This window comes from Miniopterus schreibersii (genome assembly GCF_964146895.1).
Source record: "Miniopterus schreibersii genome assembly, chromosome: 2".
NCBI lineage: Eukaryota > Metazoa > Chordata > Mammalia > Chiroptera > Miniopteridae > Miniopterus > Miniopterus schreibersii.
Window position 1 is genome coordinate 62,988,640 of NC_138102.1, and position 15,884 is coordinate 63,004,523.

Below are 15,884 nucleotides of genomic sequence, written 5' to 3' on the forward strand. Positions count from 1 at the left end.
CAAACAGTTGGCCTGAGGGTCAATTCCTCCCATTTATGTGTCAACAACAATCAAGGCTCAACTTGTGTGGGTTTTGTGGGCACATGAAACCCATACCAGGGAAATCCCTGGAGCACGCAGCTCAGGTGACCATGGAGACTGCACCACTAGGCCCCACAGGACACCTACTACATAAGGCCATTCTACCAACAAAGGGAGACATAGAAGCTCTACCTAATACACAGAAACAAACACAGGGAGGCTGCCAAAATGAGGGGATAAAGAAAGTTGCCCCCCACAGAACAAATGAAAAGTCCAGAAAAAACTAAACAAATGGAGACAAGCAATCTACCAGACAAGTTCAAAATGCTTGTTATAAATGCACTCAATGATCTCAGTAAGAACTTCAACAAAGAGATAGGAAATATAAAAAGGAGCCAGTCACAAATGAAAAATACAATAACTGAAATGAAGAACACAGTACAGGAAGTCAACAGCGGAGTAGATGACGTGGAGACTGAATCAGGAATTTGGAAGATAAGGTAGCAGAAAACACTATCAGAAGAGCAAAAAGAAAAGAATCCAAAAAAATTAGGATTGTTTAAGGGGCTTCTGGGACAAAACCATGCAAACCAACATGTGCATCAAAAGGGTACCATAAGAAGAGAATTGAAAACCTTTTTGAAGAAATAGTAATGAAAAACTCTCCTAACATGGTGAAGGCAATAGATATACAAGCCCAGGAAGCACATCCCAAATAAGATGAACCCAAAGAGGCCCACACCAAGACACATCATATTAAAATGCCAAAAGTTAAAGCAAAGAGAGAATCTTAAAAGCAATAAGAGAAAGGCTATTAATTACCTACACAGGAACTCCCATTGTCAGCTGATTTCTCAACAAAAACACTTCAGGCCAGAAGAGACTGGCATGAAATATTCAAAATGATGAAAAGCAGGGACCTACAATCAAGATTACTCTACCCAGCAAAGCTGTCATTTAGAATTAAAAGATAAAGACCTCCCCAGACAAGAAAAAGCTAAAGGAGTTCATCAGCACCAAAGCAGTATTACAAGAAATTTTAAAGGGACTTCTTTGAAAAGAATAAGAAGAAAAAAAAGATAAAAAACATGATGAAATAACTACGTATCTATCAATAATTACTTTAAAGGTAAATGGATTAAATAATCCAATCAAAAGATTTTGGGTGGCTGAATGGATAAGAAAACAAAACCCTTACGTATGCTTATACAAGATACTTACTTCAGATGGAAAGACACACAGAACAAAAGTAAAGGGTTGGAAAAAAAATTTCATTTAAATGGAAACAAACAAACAAACAATCAGGGCAGAAATACTTATACCAGACAAAACAGACTTTAAAACAAAGACTATAACAAGACACAAAGAAGGTCCCAGCAATTCCACTTCTGGGTATTTATCCAAAAGAATCCCAAAACACTAAATTGAAAAGATATATGCATCCATATGTTAATTGCACAATTATTTACAATAGCCAAGGTATAGAAGCAACCTAAGTGTCCATCAATAGATAAATGAAGAAAAATGAAATGGTGTATATATACAATAAAATGTGACTAAGCCATAAAAAATAAAAATAAGAAAGAAATCTTGCCATCTGCAACACGACGGATGGACCTAGAGGGCATTGTGCTGAGTAAAATATGTCAGACAGAGAAAGACAAATACCTTATGACTTCACATACATGTGGAATCTAAAAAACAAAGTAAACAAACATAACAGAAAAAAAAACCTCATAGATACAGAGCACATTTTGACGGTTGCCAAATAGGAGTGGGCTTGGGGGGTAGGTGAAAAAGGGGAAGGGATTAAGAAGTACAAATCGGTAGTTTACAAAATAGTCATGCGGAAATAAAGTACAGCATAGGGAATACAGTCGATAATATTGTAATGATTATGTATGGTGTCAGATGGGTAACTGGATTTATTGGGTTGATCACTTCATAAGTTACATAAATGTCTAATCACTATGTTGTTCACCTGAAATTAATATTATATGTCAGCTGTAATTAAAAATAAAAATTATTTTTTAAAAATAAAAGTTTTACCCAGTTTAGCCTTCTACTATCTGAAGATCACTCACTATCTAAAACTGTGACCAGTTAGACATGTATGTATTCTAATACTGAAGGAGAAACCCTGTGGATACCCTGATTCGTTTAATTTATTATGTGTTTACATGTATAGCGCCCAGCTACACAAAGCAGTTGGACTTCAGCATATTGAAAAACCTTGCTATGAACTGGTTGCTCAATTTGTGAGGCATCTTGAACTCTAAACTCTGAAAATGTATAATGCATTATCATTTGGAAAAACAAGTTGTGTTCAAATTAGTTGACCCTGATATCTTACATCTTAGAATATCAAAGTAATAATAGCAAACTAATAATTATAAGCTGTATTCAAGAAGATAGCCATCACAATTTTGTTAATAAGTGAAAAATATTGAAATAGCCTATACATCCAAAGAAAAATGGTTTACTAAATTATATATATATATATATATATATATATATATATATATATATATATATATATATATAACAACATACAAATATTAAAAAATGACTAATATAGACTATAACTTCATCTGACATTTCTGACCTGAAAAGTAAAGAAATTCTAAATTGCTACCTCAATTCTCTGAAATTAAAAAAAAACGCCCGGCTGGCTGTGGCTCAGCGGTTGAGCGTCAACCTGGCATCCAGGCAATAGGGGTTCGATTCCCGGTCAGGGCACATGCCCGGGTTGCGGGCTGCAGCCGATCAATGACTCTCTCATCATTGATGCTTCTATCTCTCTCTCTCCCTCTCCTTTCCTCTCTCGGAAATCAATAAAGATATATTTAAAAAAATAAAAAATAAAATAAAGCAATATTAAATGAAGTATAAATAAAGGACAATTTGCTACTACTTTATCTTTATAGAAAACCAATTCACAGACAGAGCTTGGCTCCTATGGTTGAATTAATTTTGAACTCAACTTGAAGAATTTCCATGTAACGTCCATATATGAAACATTTTATTATTATTTAATTCTAAATTTGAGAAATTTTGGCATGTAGAAACTCATATTTAAATCTACTTTTTATATATAGCCCTTATAAAAATAATTTTCCTGTATCATTCAGATATATTGAACAAATATAAATATGTTTACTTACTGCAATAGGCAACAAATAGTATTCATATAAAATAAAATGTTAGAGCTTCTGATTTAGATTTATTCAGACATGAGCCAATCTAATTTATTAAAGATCATATCTCTCCAAGTTATATTTTTTTCTACCTGGGTCCTGGGCAAAGTTCATGTTGTTAAGTTCACTCCCCAAAATAAATACCTTAACTTGGTTCTATGTTATTAGCTATAGATCAGCTTCACTTTGGGAGACTTTGCGTGAGAAACCCTGGTTAAGATGAAGATAATTTGTTACCATGGAATCACAGAAGTAAAAATAGCATCGGGTGAGCTAGTGCACTTAGATATCATCTCAAAGAGAAAGATTTCAAGCAAGGTAGTATTAGAGTCAGGGATTTCATTTCATTGTTTAAATCCCATTAGTTGGAAGGCAGTTGTATTTCTCAAACTGCAATGCAGCTAAAAGTTTAGATAAAATAAAATATATAACTGCTAATATATATGACACTGAAACATGCGAAATTTCAGCAATAATGTAATTAGAAAAACATCTACATTCACACACTATGCCTTTAAAATGTTTAGAATTTATTAGCTGTTTATTAAAATTAAAAAATATTCACAATAAATATTGATTACTTAAACATTTAAATTTAATATTGAAATTGCCCACTAGCTTCTCTTTAGTTTTTTCATGAGTAATTGTTGCATTATATAATTTCATATTTATATGTTTTTAGCGGCTTAAATATATATCTAGCATAAGAATCATTTCACAAGAATTTGTAGTACATTTTTATTTTTTGAAGTTAAGATATCATTAAACTTTGAACCTATTCACTACTAATCATTAGAAAGTAAACTAATTAGGACCTGTATATTAATCATCAACTTATATCTATCAATCAGGACAAACAGAAAAAATAACATAAAAAAACTATCAAATAACATTTTTTTTTAACCCTCACCCAAGGATACTTTTTCCATTGGGTATTTTTTTCCATTGTTTTCCAGAGAGAGTGGGAGGGGGAGAGAGAGAGAGAAACATTGATGTGAGAGAGACATCAAATGGTTGCCTCCCACACATGCCCTGACAGGGCTGGGGATCGAGCCGCTACCAAGGTATCGAACCCAGGACCCTTAAGCCTGTACTCTGACACTAACCACTGAGCTGAACCGACTAGGGCTCAAATAACATCTTATGAGAAATTTATTTTTTTACATCTAAATATCATTGTATCCAGGAATGAAAAATCCTCTCCTTAAAAAAAAAAAAGAAAGAAAAGAAAGAAATAAAAATAAAAATATTTTCTAGGTAGTTCTATCACATTTTCACTGAAATTTATAATTTCTTAATTGTGTGTGTATTGTACTTATGTGTTGTTTTCAAATTTTCAATTTTCCCATTTATAAAGGTATTTGACTCTTTTTTTCTCAACTTCAGAGCTAGAAGCTTGAAGTTACTCTGGAAAAAAATATCTCCTGAGGAATTCCTTAATGGCACACAGAAAAAATAAACACTTCAGATATTTTGGAAAAGTTGGAGGCTTTTATTTATGTTTAAAAAAATGTTTTCAAATCCTGCTTAGACCTTTCACTTTACACCAGGTCTTGGGAACAATTGCATGTGATACTTATTTTATTCTTGTATTTAGTATAATCACCTAAACACAGTCACATCAGTTACTTTTTTAAAGAAATAATTTTATTATTTTTTTATTGAGATATAATTAACATATAACATTGTATTAGTTTTTGGTGTACAAAATAATGATTCTATATATATATATATGGCAAAATGATTATCACACTAAATTTACCTAATGTCTGTCCTCTCACGTAGTTACAATTTTGTGTAATAACTTTTAAGAGCTACTCTCTTAATACCTTTCAAATATACCATACTTCATAGTTACCTAGGGTCACCAGGCCGCACTTTACTCCCCTAGAACTTATAACTGGAAGTTTGCACTTTTTGACCAAGTTCACCCATTTTGTCACCTTCCAACCCCCACCTCTGGCAACCACCAGTCTGTTCTCTGTATTTGAATTTGACTTTTCTTTTTAGATTCCACATCTTTTATTTTCAATCAGAAACATTTTTTAACCTCTGTTGCTTAATCTTTTTAAATATAAATCAGTGTCTTAAACATTATCATTCATTTCTTCTGTGCCTGTATTAGCATTCTGCACTAAAAATTACATAAAATCCCTCAAAAAAATCTATTTTTCACCAAGGTTAATGCTTATAGATGGCTCACTGTCAGAAACTAGAGGGTCTGTGCAGATTTATCCTGCTGATATATTACATGGTATAAAAATAAACATGATACCGCATTTTTATAATGGGTATACTGGTTATTTTACCAGTAACTATCTGTGACACTTTTTAAAAATAAAAATCGGGTCCTAGCTGGTTTGGCTCAGTGATTAGAGCATCGGCCCACAGACTGAAGGGTCCCAGGTTCAATTCCAGCCAAGGGCACGTACCTCGGTTGCAGGCTCCGTCCCCAGCCCAGGTCAGCACGTGTTAAGGAGTCAGCCAATCCACGTGTTTCTCTCACATGACGCTTCTGTCTCTTTCTCTCCTTTCCACTCTCTCTGAAAAACAATGGAAAAAAATATCCTCATGTTAGGATTAAAAAATAAATAAAAATGAATAAGTAAATAAATAAGGGATATATATTTTAAGAGAGCATTTACAATGGATGGCCTAAAATTTGGGAAACGGGATAGTGTTACTGATTTGTTACGAAATAATAATTACCTTCTTCTAGGTTTCTGTCAGGTCTATAAACAGCAGCTTTAATAATTTGTTTACTTTTTTATTTCTCATAAAGAAGCACCTAGCATTATTTGACATGCATACTTCTGATACTAAATTTCTAATTTTTCATATTTCCTTGGGAAGTTGTGGAGAAAATGTCCACTCAATAAAGGACACAGGATAATAGAAAGTTAGAGAGAAAGAGGGGGTGGGAAGGTGGATACAAAGCAAGGTAGATTACAGGGTAAAAGATGGAAGAGAGTAGAATAGTAGTATTCATATGGCAGATAATATAATACTTGCTTTTCACCAGGACAATCTCTGATCTAAATTATTGTAGTCCATCTGTGAAACTGAAGTTATGGGATCACCATGACAGTGAATCAGTTTAATTACCATATACAGGTTAACACCTTCACAAGGATTGTTTTTGTTCAGTCCTAAGAATTACCATGAATTTATAAACGAAAGAGAGTAGAACTCAGTTTGTGCTACTTGGTTGTGTGTCAGAATTACCCGAATAGTTTAAAAAATATTTTAATACTTAAATTTTTTTCAATTCATAAAATAAAAATGTCAAACAGATGCAGAAATTTTTCAAACTCTGACATTGTAAATAGATTCCTAATGTGAGTATATCTGTATTTTTAATAGGATCCATAAGTAATCCTGCAACAAGATCAACTAACATTTTCTTTATGCATTTAGCACAGGTATGATATTTGAAGTTGACTTATATAATGTAACCAACCTGTAGAACTGGACAATTTTCTGTGCTAATGTATATTATGTAAATCCCACTGAATCTGTCTTATATTATAGATAAGTCTGGATCTACTCTGAATTTTTATCCATGTGGGTAGAATCTATTTTGTCCTTTCATTTTTTTCCAGGCTTTAATTGAATATTTCCCTTATTGTTTGAAGAATAGGGCTTTGATGGTATTTGTTTTAGTTTTAAAATTGAACTCCCAGAGTGCATTACAGAAGGAACTGGCAATATGAACAGTTACAACCTGGGAATATTTTTGTGGGTGTGAATTTATTTCTGTACCTTATGCCAAGTCTACTATGTAAGCATCAGATTGTTCTCTGCTTCTGGGTAAAGTCATTTTGATTAGAAGTCAGGGTAAAATAAATCCCTCAATGCATAGAACTTTTTATTTTTTATTTTTGTTTCTAGGTCAATGCTTTTTTTTCCCCTGCAGATACTCACCTCTGCTCTGCAGCTGCCAAATAGGCATGCCTCCAGGATTCATCTCTCCTCATTAAGAAGGTGAGTCAGAGAGGAAAATAAAAAAGGCCCTTTCCACCAGTCTCTCTACTCCTGATGATCCCTATTTGCAATTCCTTCAAGGCGCAGTCCAGGTAGTCTTGTAAAATCTTCCACATATTTACCAAAGTTTAAAATACGTGCAAGAGTAAAATCCATAGAGAACACCTTGCCTTTCTTTATCTCTTTTGTTCAAACTATATTTTATTTTGTGAATTTTGTCCAGAGCTTATTAACTGATGATTATATCATTCTCTAGTTGGAGTTTAGTGTAGTTTTCTTTGATAGATATACACACACTTCCTCTGCCATTTCTCTCAGAAGCTTTCTTTCATATTAAAGATCTGATGTCTGCAAGCCTGCACAACTTGAATTAAATTTTTCTGAGTTTTTGTTTTGTTTCATTTTGTTTTACATATGAATCCAAAAGCACAGAAGCAGCAGCATTATTAAACAAGACACATAAAATGATCACAGGTAAAGTGATACAATTGACAGGAAACTGCCCAGTTATATAGAATCTAAACCAAAACTATACATCTCTCTGTTATATTACTACTGTTATGGGCAACAGAGATGAAAACTGAGTTCACAGGCAGTCCTGTAGTACATTAAATACAAGGGTTTTTCACATTTCATGAGAATTACAAATTAGGAAAAGGGACCAACTTTTCTTCTACTCCAAATAATTTTGAAAAACAGTTAATACTTCTTTTGTGAAAAATGCCTCTAGAATTATTATGATGATTAATGAGATTCTTAAAATCATTCAAAAGCCTCATTTAGATAGGCTATCACAGTGTACTGCTTCCAAGAACACTCAAGATTCATAACAATGAGGACCCTTGGACATAAAGTACTAAAGAGTTTTTGAAATTTTTCTTAAGTTGAAAGTATTTATTAAGTATATTAGGCTCTTTCTCCAATTTCTGAAACACAACATTTTTTTTATAGTCACATATATTTAAAAGTGAGAAAACATTTTATTTCTTTTTAGTTGGCAAGGAAGAACACACATTCCCTTTACTAATTTAATATAGGTATGCTATTTGAAAAAAAATGATTTTTAAATATATATTGACATAACCAATCTATAAAACTAGGCAGGTTTCTGTTTAAGGTAGCATTACATAAACCTCACTGAATCTTTATTTGACTACTGGCAATTCTAATTAATAAAATAAGTTGGGCGTGTGTTTTAAAAACTGAGAAGGCAAATTTGACTTAGAAATTTTGAGCATATATACAAAGTAGGGAATTTAGAACTAGTAAATTTCAGATTAGGGAGAAACAGAGAAAGCTCCAGACAGAAGTTTTCATCTGTGTGGCCAAGTTACACTCAGTGTTTTCTCACTTCTACATGTTATCCTTTAGAGAATCCTCTTCCTAGAGATCTAGGGCCCATTAGACCACTCAAAAGAGGCTGTCAAATATTTTAAAACTATCAACCATCCCTTTGGTCTCTGTTCTTATGAGGTTGTTTTTGTTTTGTTTGATTTTTTTAAGTTTCCACATATAAGTGAAACCATACATATTTGTCTCTCTCTGCCTGACTTATTTCACTCAGCATAATACTCACTAGATCCATCCATGTTATCACAAATGGCAAGATTGTGTTCTTTTTTGTTGCTGTGTAATATTCCAGCGTGTGTGTGTGTATGGCAGGGGGGAGGAAGAGAGAGAGAGAGAGAGAGAGAGAGAAGTCACATCATTGTTATCCATTCATCTATTGATGGACACCTAGGTTGCTTCCACATCTTGGTAACTGTAAATAATGCTGCAATGTACATAGGGGTGCACATATCTTTTCAAATTAGTGTTCTTGTTTCCTTTGGATGAATACCCAGAAGTGAAATTGCTGGGTTGTATATCTATTTTTAGTTTTTGGAGGAATCTCCATACTGTTTTCCACAGGGACTGTACCAGTTTTCAGTCTCACTAACAGTGCTCAAGGGTTGCCTTTTCTCCACCACCAATCCTGTGTTTCCTTTACTCTGCCAAGAATATAGTCACCAATACTGTGATAAGTTTACATGATCACAGATGATCGCTGCAATTAGTGAGTTGATCACAATGTAGGTAATAAAAATGCTGAATCACTATATTGTACACCTGACACTAATATAACCAATTTAAGATTCTATACCAAGTATACTTAAATAAAACTTTTAAAAAACTGTCAATACATAGAAACTCTCAATATTAATATTAATATTTATCTTCTTTCTGTTTCATTCCCTGAGAGATTTTTTATCCCAATTCTAAGTTAATTTCTATTCAAAATTTAATTCATTTATTTTAACAACTCGCTGACATTTTCTCTTTTCCAAATATTACTACGTGCCGATGGTATTTTTTGTTTTATATAGCTTATTATTAAAGATATTAGACACATTTAAAACATGTATACTATCAAACAAAGTCCAGTAATTGTCACAGAGAGCTGTGGATATTGTCTTCTGGCTGAGATGATGCTAAAAGGCTTTAGAGAGAAAAAACCACATGTCTGAGTTTTGAAGACTAGGTACACGTTGTAAAAGCAAAGATGGAGAGAAAGAACACTTTCAATAATAAAAATTTTTTAAAAAATGATGTAGGAAATTTAAGCATCTCCTGAAAAACAAAATGTAGAAATACAGTTTGGAGCCCTTGAACATTATGTGTAATAGAGCTGTAAACAAGGCAAGAAAGTACCTAAGGAAGGGGAAGGTACCGGGAAGCGTCACAACTAATGGTGTTGGTTGGTTTTACTGGTCTTTTGGTTTTTTGTTTGTTTTAAATATATCTTTATTGATTTCAGAGAGAGGAAGGGAGAGGGAGAGAGAGATAGAAACATCAGTGATGAGAGAGTCATTGATCGGCTGCCTCCTGCACGCCCCCAACTGGGGATCGAGCCCGCAACCCGGGCACGTGCCCTGACCGGGAACTGAACCGGGATCTCCTGGATCCTAGGTGGATGCTGAACCTCTGAGCCACACTCGGCCAGGTGGTTTTATTGGTTTTTAATTGATGCACTTTTAATACTTAAGCTTTCATGCAGAGATTTTACTTTATTATTAACTTGACTCACTCAAAACTAGAATTTCAAAGACAATTGCTCCCAAAAGAGTGCTATTTCCCTAATTTTTAGTGTTCATCTTAATGTAACTTTATTGAAATACATTTTAAGGTCCAAAAATCATGAGTGTACAGCTGGACGAACATTTACCAAGTGAACACACCTGTATAATCACAACACATACACACACAAAAAGAACATTTTCAAAACCCAGTACTCTCCTCACACTCTTTGGTTACTGTATTCCCTGGAATGGTAGTTGGTATACTGACTTCTGTCATCACACATTATTTTAGTCTGTTTATGAACATTATATACATGGAATCAGATAGTGTGTACTAGTTAGAATCCAACTTCTTTAACTTAACAGTAGAATTATAATATGTTTTGTGTAGTAAAGTTTCTTTCTCATTTATTGCCATATAGCATTCCTTAGTCCATACTAAGAAAAAAACACAATACAATTATCCATTTTACTGTTGGTAGTCATTTAAACTGTCTCCTGCTTTTGCTGCAATAATGTCGGAATGAATAGTCTCTCTTATGGCTGAATTATGCGCCACCTCGAAATTCATTTGTTGAGGCCCTAACCTCCAGTGTAACTATATTTGGAGACAGGACCTTTAGTAAAACAATTAAGGTTAAATGAAACCATAAAAGGCTATAATGCCATGGGGCCAGTGTCCCTATAAAAAGAGAGGGACACCAGAGATCTCTTTCTCTCATCCTCTGTGTAAACACAGAGGAAAGGCTGTGTGAGGACACAGCAAGAAGGCAGCCATCTACAAACTAAGAAAGGAGGCTTCACCAGAAACCAACCCTGGCAACTTGATCTTGGACTCTAGTCTCCAGAACTGTGAGAAAATAAATGTCTGTTATTTAAGCTACCCAATCTGTGAGTTTATTATGGTAACCCAAGTAGACTAATAAACTTCCACATGTAAAAATTCATCTCTTTAACAACAATAGTTCATTTCTAGATTACCTTGGACTCATTATGTATTTCATTTCATTTCAAATGAAATACTACTTATTTGAAATAAGTAGTATTTCATTGGAAGAAATGAAATGAAATACATAATGAGTACTTATGAGTACTTATTTCAAATAAGTAGTATTTCATTTCTTTTTTTCCAATTCATTTTTTATTATTAAATTTATTGGGGTGGCATTGGTTAATAGGATCATATAGGTTTCAGGTGCAGATATCTGATACAAGATCTGTATATCGCACTGTGTGCTCACCACCCAAAGTCAAATCTTTCCATCACACAAATTAAGCCTCATTCAGCCCCCTCTAATTCTTACAGTTTACATTTTCTTGCATCATTATACAAGCTAGGATTTCTAGTAAGATGATAAATAAAAGTGGTAATAATAAGCACACCTGTTTTATTCCTGATTTCACATGAACACTTTCAGTCTTTCATCAAGCGTGATGCTGAATGGAGATCTTTTGGAAATACTATTTAACAAATTAAGGTAGACCTTTACCATATCTAGTTTACTAAGATGTTTTTCATATGTACATCAAATGATAAAATGCCTCTACTAAGAGTATCACATTTTTCTCTTCCTTTGTATCAGTCAGGATTTTATAAGTGAAGAAGACCACTAAAAACAGTGTCAAATAAGAGGGCTTCTATATGAATTTGACCTTACATAATTTTGGTAATTAGGTAAATGTTTTATGTAATTCTGTTGACTTGGAGCCCGTTGTAGCACAGGGCACATCTGCACCAGCAGTGTAGGCAGTTAGGTAGGAAGATGGATGAGAGGTAGAGAAGACTGAGGACAAACTAGAATCCATGAACACAAGCTGGGGCTCCCAAAAATTCACTGAAACCCACCTTTGAGTCTCCCCGTACCTAAGCTTTTAACTCCAGTAATCTGAGTGACCTTCAGGAGAAAATGGTGCCATTTCAACTGACTCAGTAGTCAGAGAAGCAGAAAACAGTGACCTAGAGGAAGCTGGAGGACCTGCTATCCTGTACTAACAATGTGAGCCAGTTGATTGATGACAATGTTCATGAGCTGCAATAGTGTCTAAACTTATTCTTACCCCAAGCATAAAAATGGCAGATGTTTCAGTTTCAGCTTCCAAATATTGTACAGATTTCTCAATCTGCACAATCCTAAACAAACATATATATAGAAGGAAATTCTGCAAAACGTAGTTCCAGTTGAGTTATATTGACACAGAACAAATCCAACTTGGCAACTATCCATACATAACTTCCAAATAAAGACAAAAGCAAAAGCCTGATTCCATGTAACATGACAGTATACAGCTAGTGAAACTGAAGAACAGTCTAAATGTTATCTCTAGGGAGGAATGGGCAGGGGGTCCAAACTGCATGACTAGTGATATGCTAGGGGAGGAAAGGCCACCCTGGGAGTGAGGTCCTACCAGTCCTGCACTATCACCCCGAAACATCTTTCTCCTTAAAAAAGCAGATATCAGGGTTATCAGGGTAGTGTGGTTTGAAGGGTGGGGGTGTGGAATAAAAGAGCCATGTCATGCCAATAAACAAGCACTGCCTTTTTAATTATTATTTTATTTTAGAGGCAGAGGAAGGGAGAGGGGGAGAGAGACAGACAAGTGTAGATGTGAGAGAGAAACATCGATCCGTTGCCTCCCGTATCCATCCCAAATGGGGACTGAACCTGAAACCTGGGCATGTGCTGTGACCGGGAATGGAAACTTTCAGTGCACAGGGTGATGCTCAACCAACTGAGCCACACTGGCCAGGGCAGCAAGTGCTGCATTTAATTTCTTTTGTGAGCAGCTGTCCATACAGCTCAATCAGACAAACCTCTAATGTTTTCACACACCAAAGCTCGCGATCCTCATTCCTAACACTATATATTTCCACTTTGGGTGAAGTATAGCTATTTGACTCAGTAGCTACAGCCACGTTGTCCTTAAGCTGAAGCTGCAGAACTTACTTCTCTATTGTCATGACAGTGTTCTGCTTTCCTCCCACCTGGAGGGCGCAGGACCATCAAAGCACCAACTGGGCAGCATTTTCTTCAATCCTACCTTCACTATTCATCCTTTCAACAGTCACTAACAAGAAGAGAAGTGAAGGGCCCTTTCTACCAAGACCCTCTCACTCACCACTTGGGAACATTTGCTAACAGCTCTGAGTGAGAATTTTCACATCCCCTACATCATCTCACAAAGCGCTCATCCTTTCTCTCCCAAACGCCATGTCTCTATCAGCACTTCATCCCGATTGCCAAATAATGCATATGTTGCCTCCAGTATTCAAAAAGGCCCCCTAAGCATTGTGTCTCTATTTCTAGAAGTAGGAGGTATCAGATTCAGAAACATGTCCTTCCATATTGAAGAAATATATCATCATGTCTGAATAATTGGACCCTCAGAGATTTTACCAGAGTGACAGACCCCTAAAATTCTGTGGGATTTATTTCCCACTCTCTGGCATACATGCATTTTATAAAGGATTCTAGAATATTTGCTAATTTCTGCTACTACATGAAAAGAACACCAGTGTAATAGAGGAGCATGATGTCTTGTGGAACAGAGAAGCAATCAAGGATGGGGGGTTAAGACAACTCTGAGAGAAGACAAGGAAATTGTATTGCTGGCCCTAGCAGCGGGAAGAAAATGGCTTCTGATGATATTTAACTAACAAAAAGAGAGGGGAAAAAATGCCAGATTAATAGATACCAGATTCCAGTAGATGTGTTGATTTCTTCCAGTAATGAAATCACAACTGAAACAGCAACTGTAATTAGAAGACCCAATTCAATTTATAACAGTCAACTGTTATTGTCCAAAATTCACCTGTCTTCTGCACAGATCAAATTGGTAAGTTGTTTGGGTATCTTCAAATTTTAATGATGGCACTATTCTCTGCAACCCCTCCAGTAATGTGGTATATATTGTTTTAATATTTTTGTAGCTGAGAAATCCCGCTTTGCTCTAACATCTTATTTCTCTTCATAGGTTGGGAATACATGTGGGCATTCTGCAAGTTACTAAGTATGTCTACCCTTGTTAGGCATTCTGCACTGGGGATATCATCACAAAGATGACTCATGGCCCACTGGGTGCACTCTGTTCACAATGTAACCTCCCTAAGTCCTTACTATGACTGTGGACCACAGTAGTGTTTGGAGTCACGGGTAATTGTCAGTTCAAAGCATTATATCCTGCAACTCCCCAAATGTCTGATCATTTCCCCTTCTCCAATGCACAGTCACCCTAGTAAATGGTCATATACTCCTTTGTAGAAGGCTGGGGAGATACACAGTAAAAAGCGTTCAGCTATATAGCAGGGTCTTTCCTCAAGAGGTGCCATCATTCCCTTCATTCAAGGTGCACAAGGCTAAACTTGTTTGTGGGGCAATGATTCATTATTGTGGTGACTCAAGTCAAATTTCTGCTCATCAAACCTAGATATTTTCAAGTTATACAAATCAAGTAAGGTTTTTGGAGATGACCTCTATATTTAAGTTCTTGGGATACCGTGAATGGCAGAAATCTCTGAGGGTCAGAATATTCTGACCATGCTTCCTCCCTGCTGCTCAGCACAGTGAGCAGACTTACTGTGCCTTTATCAAGTATGAGCCACTCCTTTAAATCCCTGTAGCCTTTCTGTCAAGTCTATCTGTTGGCCCAAATGTACTCTGCCTTTTCTCCTATTTTTGTGCGTGTGTTCCTGACTGTTAGGCACTATGAAAAACAAATGTTTGCACCTATGCATGCAAACACACACAGACATGGCTGATGGGCTTATATTTAAAAAACTATGTGCTGTTACACCTGAAAGAGTACTTTCCACACAGTGCAGCCTCCTTAACATTTTAAAATTTAAATCCCCACAAAATTGTAGATGCCTTTGAAATGCAAATCAATTCCCCACAAAATTAACTGTGAAAGAAAACCCGCTGAATACAGCTTAAGGACATAGGGGAATATATTGCTTCCTGTGACTGAATAGTAGGCAGAACCAAAATACAACCTAACCTTAAATACACTGAGAATTATAATTTACATCAAAACCCAGGGCTGTGTTTCCACTGCCTGTTTTTATAAATCTTGGTTTAATTCTCCCTGATAAGATATCTTAATTTTGGTCATTACTATAATTTTGATCATCAGCATATATTAGAATTATATACTTGCATTTTTAATACTGGAGAGTATCAGCAGAGCCTAGTGAGCAAGGTAATAAAATAGGTAGCCCACTCCTGGAATGTGTTACTGGCACATAATTAAAAATATTCTCCTCAAAGTAAATACGCTGTTCTGGGCAGAGATGTACAAGTCAGACAAAATAATAATTAAACATTACTGATAGGAAGAAATTAATATTCAATTAACTAAGGATGTCATATACATCATCAAAATGAGATTGAACAAATAAAGACACGAGTTATCCTCATGGAAAGATACATAGGAGCTAGAAATTAAATGTTTTGCATAGGCGTGTAAACATACATGCATATATATGGGTATATATATGCATATATGCATATATGTAGATAGACTGATAGTTGCACTTATTTAAATTTAGTAAGGAAAACAATCTTATATAGAGAAAATGCAAAACACTTTTAAAAGGATGTAAACATATTTTACCTGTTTTCGTCAC